This window comes from Triticum aestivum, chromosome 6B, assembly GCF_018294505.1.
Source record: "Triticum aestivum cultivar Chinese Spring chromosome 6B, IWGSC CS RefSeq v2.1, whole genome shotgun sequence".
Taxonomy (NCBI): domain Eukaryota; kingdom Viridiplantae; phylum Streptophyta; class Magnoliopsida; order Poales; family Poaceae; genus Triticum; species Triticum aestivum.
The window spans coordinates 132,905,159-132,912,386 of NC_057810.1; positions in this window are offsets into that span (position 1 = coordinate 132,905,159).

The following is a 7,228-nucleotide window of genomic DNA, read 5'->3' on the forward strand; positions in this document are numbered from 1 at the left end:
ACCTCAAAAGTTACGTCGACAACCTCTTGGTCATGATGTCCGCAAACTACCGGGAAACAGTCATGTGAAGTACTCGGACGTGACCAAGAGCCACCTGCTCGTGAACAAAGTGGATATACAACTCAATATGTTTGGTGCGACGGTGATGAACGGGGTTGGCAGAAAGGTAGACGTCAGAGATTTGTCACAATACACCACGGTGGCCTCGTCGACAGGACAAGAAAGCTTATGTAGAAGCCGCTGAAGTCAGGAGCATCCAGCAACCGCGTTAGCCACTAAGCGGTACTCAACCTCGGCGCTGGACTAAGATACCATGGGCCGCCTCTTGGACGAGCATGAGATAAGTGATGGTCCAAGATAGACACGATATATCGAGGTGGAACACCGTGTGTAAGGGCAGCCAACCCAGTCTGCATCTAAGTATGCAAAGATGTCCATGGCTGTCAAGGCATGTAGCAAGAGACCAGGATCCATAGTGCCATGAATGTAACGAAGAATCCGTTCCATCGAGGTCTAGTAAGCATCACAAGGTGAGTACATGTGAAGGCGCACTTGTTGCATGGCATACTGTAACTCCTAACGGGTAAGCGTTAAGTAATGTAGAGCGCCAACAATCAAGCGGTAGAAGGAGGCGTCCAGAGCCAGCGATCCATCGGTGGCGGAGAGCTTGGCCTTCACGTCGACGGGTGTGGCCGCGGTTTTGCAATTAAGCATCTCGGCGTACTCGAATAACTCATGAGCATACTTCCGCTGATGGAGAAAGAACCCGTCTGCTCGACATACTGTCGTGGTTCTAAGTCTGATAGTAGAATGGGGGGTAGGTATGGAGAGGCAAGATCCTAGCTATGGAGTAGTTGTACACATGAGTGTTTAACGAGTTCAGGCCCTTCTTTGAGGAAGTAATAGCCCTACGTCTCAGAGCCCGGAGGCGGTCGACTGGTTTATGTGTATATGAGTTACAGGGGTGCGAACCCTTCTACCAGTGGAGGAGGTGGCTTATATAGAGGACGCCAGGACCCCAGCCAACCCACGTAGCAGAGGGTTAAAGTACATTAAGGCTGGGCGTTACTGGTAACGCCCTACATAAAGTGTCATCATGACCATTAAGACTACTTAATTACAGACCGTTTGGATACAGAGTAGATCCTAAACTCCTGGTGGTCGAGTGAGTCTTCATGGTCGAGTGTCTTCTAGTCGGTCGAGTGGAGTCCCTCTTGGTCGACTGGAAGGTAGCTTCGTCTAAGGATGTCCTTAGGTATGGTACCCTAGATAGGTCCATGACCCTACCCTAGGTACATAACATCATCATTAGCCCCCGAGTGGATCGAGGTTCGAGTGAGGAAGGAGTTGATGATTTTCTCCGACCTATCTCCCGTGCTTTGATTATGTCGTATCCTGGATCGGCGATTTCTCTTTCTGCGTTGGCTTCAACTTTTACTTCAGTCGCCTTGATCCATTCTTGTCTTCTGTCGAGTGAACTTTTGAACTTCAGTGAATTTCTGAGTGACGGATCGTAGGAAAGATATCATCTGACAGATTGATCTGCCATTAGCGGATTTTGCAGGATCTGAATTTTGGGAAGCGCGCGAAACGGGGCGGACCGCGGTACTCGGAAGGGATAAGGCGCGGACGCCTCGATTTCCGCACCACCTTTTTCGCTACGTATCGTGCGTGCGCGACTGTTTCAGGATGTGACAGGACCGCCCGGGCCTACTCGTCAGCCACTCGGAAGTGTCCTTATATAAAGCGCCGGGCGAGGGTTTTTTGAACAGTGCCTTCCCATTCTTCTCTCCACCCTCTTCGTCTCCGCCCTCTGCGCCTGCTCTCGCCTCTGCTTATCCACTCCTCGCGGGCTTCGCCGACGACAATGGTGAAGGAGAAGACGGCGGCTTTGGAACACGCAAACAAGGAAACGGCGACGGGGAAAGCAAATGGGAGACTGTCCAGTCGGGGCAGATCTTCGTCAAGGTCCCGCCTGCCAAAAGGTTGGGTCCAAGGGGATTGGATCCGCTCGACCATCACCGAGACAGATCTCAATGACCTGGCCAATGAGGGACTGATCCCCCACGGGTCAGCGAGGCTCCCGGGGACCGAGTGTCAACCGCAGCCGCAGGAGGGTGAGTGCGTTCTCCTAGCCACTCATGTAGACCGTGGCTTTTCTCTGCCACTGAGTGTTTTCTTCCGTGGGTTTCTGAATTTCTTTGGGGCGCAACTTCACCATTTCACCCCCAATTCTATCGCCTATCTTGCTGCCTTTGTGTCCATGTGCGAGAACTTCCTGGGTTGTCGACCACACTGGGGTCTCTTTAAGCACATATTCACCTATCGCTCACAGACAGTGAAAAAGGCGAGTCCGGACGATGAGAGGACTAAGGTTATCCAGATGTGCGGTGGTCTTGGGATCCAGATGAGGAATAAGAGTACTTTCCCGGCCATGACCCTTCCTGAGTCGGTCAGAGGGTGGCAGTCGACTTGGTTCTACTGCCAAGACGAGCTGACGCCGGGGCAGTCGACTGGTCTCCCTCTGTTTTCCGTGGACCGAGTGGACAAACCCTCTTCTCTGAAAGTGCTTCCTGAGGAGAAAGTTCAGGTAAAAATATTGATGGAGCATGTAGTCCAACTCGTTAGAGACGGAGTGACGGGTATGGATCTTCTGGAGGTCTTCCTTAGGCGGCGCATCCAACCACTTCAGTACCAAGGTCATCCGATGTGGCTGTATTGTGGAACTGAAGACACCACTCGGGTCCATCCAGAGGCGGTCGACGACGCCACACTGGAGAGGTGGGTGACCGCAATCACGGGGAACAAGGACAACCCTCAAGGGGCCAGGAGGATCCCACCACTCGATTGTACCTACACATCGGACACGGTATGGCCATTTATTTCCAATTGCAATCTTGCTTTATTCATTCTGCTTCACTGTGAATTGGTCGAGTGATCTTTGTTTTGCTTTGTTGCCTGACAGGCCACCACGGAGTTATACTCGATGCCCAATGGAGCGCAGATGCCAACTGAAGAGGAGGAAGGAAGTGGGGGCGAAAGCCCGGAGGAGTGGGATTCGGATGCTGACGACGATGATGAGGCTGATGACTCTGATGAGGAGGAAGAGGAGGAGGAGGAGGAGGAAGTTGCACCTCCCCACTGGGAAAGACGCTCGAAGCTTGTCCATGATCCCGCGACTGAGCGTGGTAAGGGGGTCGCGACCGCTACCCAGTCGACCAAGCGCCCTCGGACTACTTCTTCGGCACCGACTGAGAAGGCTCCGAAGCAATCTCGAGTGGCACCGTCGAAACCTGCGAAGGTCTTGCCGAAGATGAAGATAGTGATCCCCACTATCTCAGGGTAATGGTAGTCTTGAGTTTTCCCCGTTTCATGAACTTGTTCTTGGTCGACTCATGGGTCAATCGACTGACTTCTGGAACTGCAGTGCTGCTACTTCTGATACTTCGGCCAGGGCTGAAGACCACGAGATGGAGGATGCTGCTACCTCAAAACCTGGTATGACTCTTGTGATGCCGTTTTCAGTCGACTGACTTATTATCTCTAATTTTGATTCTTTCTGCAGCTTCATCTAACATTGTTATTGACCTTCCTGACGACGACGACGAGGAACCACCAAGGCAGAGGAGGAGCAAGAAAACGTCTGCTGGCAAGGCGACTCAGGATGTGCCAGCACCCGAGACGTTGGTCGTGGTGGGAGACAATGTCACTCGGCCTACCGTAACCTTTGCGGTGCCGTTGACGAGTGCTCGTCCTTCATCGTCGAGTGCTGCTCAACCCTCACTTTTCTCAACCTACCCCGTTCCAGAAGACCAAGCTAGTGCTGCTATAGAAGCAATACGCCAAGCGGGGGTCATGATGGAGCAAGTGAAGGCAATACGAGAAGCCAGCTAGGCAGCCTATGACGCCAGTTCGGCTCTTCAGAGTAATGTTCAGGTCAGTCGGTCACTGCCTGTTCTGTTAGGATATGATATCTGAAAACTCTTCTTTCTGAAATTCTTAGAGTTTGTCCTACACCCATTGGGTGTGTCGATTGAAATTCCGGATTAGTGGGGGCACGCTGAGTGCACCCACTGGGTGTAGTCCCCAAGGCTATGGTCGACTGCTGGCAGTCGACCATAGGCTTTATGTCTTAAGTTTTTTCCTTACTCGACTAGGTCGAATAGATTCATAGACCGGTGGGGGCACGCTGAGTGCACCCATTGGGTGTAGTCCCCGAGACTGTGGTCGACTGCTGGCAGTCGACTATGGTCTGAAGAACATCTCCCTTTTTTTTTGTTGGTCGACTGGTCGACTCTAACTGATGAAACTAGTGGGGGCACGCTGAGTGCACCTACTGGGTGTAGTCCCCGAGACTATGGTCGAATGTTTGTATTCGGCCGTAGTCTTAGAAACACTATGATTTTTCCTTACTCACTCAGAAGTGAATTGTCTTTGACATCTGTCAATTGGTTCTTCGTAGAAATCCTGTGACCTTGCGGCTCGTTATACTGAGTTGGAGAACAAACACATTCAGCTCGAGCTCGATCTGAAACTGGCCCAAGAGAACTTAACGAAGGCGAAGGAGGAAGCTAAAGGTATGCTTGGTGAGGCCTTTGACGGCTGCCTTTGCCTCTTACTTGTTTCCGAATCTAATCTCACTGTAACTTTGCAGACAAAGTGAGGGATGCCCTGAAGAAGCAAGAGCTTGACTTGGCTGAGATGCAAAAAACTGCTTTAGAGAAGACCAGGCTTGCGGATGAGAAGCTGGCTTCACTGACCAAGCTTGAAGAAGAAAACACCAATCTGAAAGCTGCTCTTGATGCTGCCAACCTGGAGGTCAGTCGACTGAAAAGTGACAAGACCACCCTGAATGACAAGGCCAGTGAGTTGATGAGAAAGAAGAACGATCTAGAGGCTTATCTGGGTGGACTCGCCAAGAAGTTGTTCCTCATGCTTGAAGGTAATCCTTTGTATCAAACAAATATTTTAATTGTAACCTCTGACTGTTTGTCTTGACTCGGTGGTTGTGCTTGCAGAATTTTGTCAGAACTTTGAAGAGGAGACTGGTCGACTGGAAGTAAACCTGGACCCCATCAACTCTCCCGTGAAAGATGAAGTCGCCATGAATGTGCTCCGGCTTGAATCTCGTGTTGCTGCTATCATCGACTATCTCGCAAGGCTGAAGGTCGCAACTTCTAGCATCAACACAACACTCTGGCCAAGAGAGACACTCCAGAACGACCTCGAGTCCCTGATGACTCGACTGAACGAGGTCCCAAGTCGAGTGCAGGAGTGGAAGAAGTCTTTGGCCAGGTGCGGTGCGGATGTTGCTCTGTCTCTGGTCCGCGTTCACTGCAAGGATGCACGAGAGGACAAGCTCGTGGCTCTTAGGGTGGCTAACACCAAGAAGCACGATTTTAGATCTTTCATGGAGAGCTTCATTGCTGCTGCCACTCGGATTGCAGATGGAATTGATCTGGACGAGTTTGTTGCACCTTCTAGCCCTCCACAGGAGGGGTAAAAAACTTCTGAGCTTGATACTTTAAATTTGCCTCGGTATGCCGAGTGAGTTTTGTAACCGACAAACCTTAACAGGCCTAGTGCCTGAGCACTTTCGGTTCCGTTAGGTGTTATCCGAACTTGGATTCGATGTTGAATATGTTTGCATTTGGTTTGAGGTGTCTTTTGCAGGTTAAAGCGAAGCGCTCATTGCAATCGACTTGTTCCCCAATATACTTAGACGAGCACTGGGCTGCGGCTAAGCCTTCAAGTGAGAGGCTTGCTCTCCACTCAGTAGGATTTTCAAAAACTTAGGCGAGCACTGGGCTGCAGCTAAGCCCCCGAGTGAGAGGTCTGCTCTCCACTCGGTAGGATTTTCAAAAACTTAGGCGAGCACTGGGCTGCAGCTAAGCCCCCGAGTGGGAGGTCTGCTCTCCACTCGGTAGGATTTTCAAAAACTTAGGCGAGCACTGGGCTGCAGCTAAGCCCACGAGTGGGAGGTCTGCTCTCCACTCAGTAGGATTTTCAAAAATTTAGGCGAGCACAGGGCTGCAGCTAAGCCCCCGAGTGGGAGGTCTGCTCTCCACTCGGTAGGATTTCAGATACTTAGGTGAGCACTGGGCTGCAGCTAAGCCCCCGAGTGGGAGGTCTGCTCTCCACTCGGTAGGATTTTGTATTCGTGGCGTAGCCCGGAAGGAGAGGGTAGCAGTCGACCTGCACCTCGTCCTCCTTGCAAAGCGCATGTTGTATTTGTGGCGTAGCTCGGAAGGAGAGGGTAGCAGTCGACCTGCGCCTCGTCCTCCTTGCAAAGCGCATGTTGTATTTGTGGCGTAGCTCGGAAGGAGAGGGTAGCAGTCGACCTGCACCTCGTCCTCCTTGCAAAGCGCACGTTGTATTTGTACTCAGGCGAGCGCAATGCTGCAGCTAAGCCTCCGAGTGGAAGGCTGGCTTACCACTCGGTAGGATTTTGTTTATCTTAGGCGAGTACTTGGACTGCAGCTAAGCCTCCGAGTGGAAAGCTGGCTTACCACTCGACAGGATTTTGTTTATCTTAGGCGAGTACTTGGACTGCAGCTAAGCCTCCGAGTGGAAGGTTGGCTTACCACTCGGTAGGATTTTGTTTATCTTAGGCGAGTACATGGACTGTAGCTAAGCCTCCGAGTGGAAGGCTGGCTTACCACTCGGTAGGATTTTGTTTATCTTAGGCGAAACGGATTTCGCAGCTAAGCCTTCGTGTGGGAGACTGGCTCACCACTCGGTTAGGATTTTTTTTACAGACTTGGGCGAATCGGATTCGCAGCCAAGCCACCCACTGGGGCATTGTTTTGTGTGGACAAATTAAATAACGATTACTGGGGAAATTATAAAGCTCTTGTCTTTGATAAATAAACTACAGAAGTACTTTTATTACAACTCATCCGAGTGAATACTTAAGTGTAAAAGGGGCGGAGAAGCTCCGCATTCCAAGCTCGGGGCTCGTCGATCTGATGCTCGACATTGTAAAGACGGTATGCTCCATTGTGGAGAACCTTGGTAACGATGAAGGGACCTTCCCAAGAAGGAGCAAGCTTGTGTGGTTTCTGCTGATCCACTCGGAGAACTAAATCTCCTTCCTGGAAGGCTCGACTCTTCACATTTTTGGCGTGGAAGCGACGCAAGTCTTGTTGGTAAATGGTCGATCTGATCAGATCCATCTCCCTTTCTTCCTCTAAAAGGTCGACTGCATCCTGCCGCGCTTGTTCTGCTT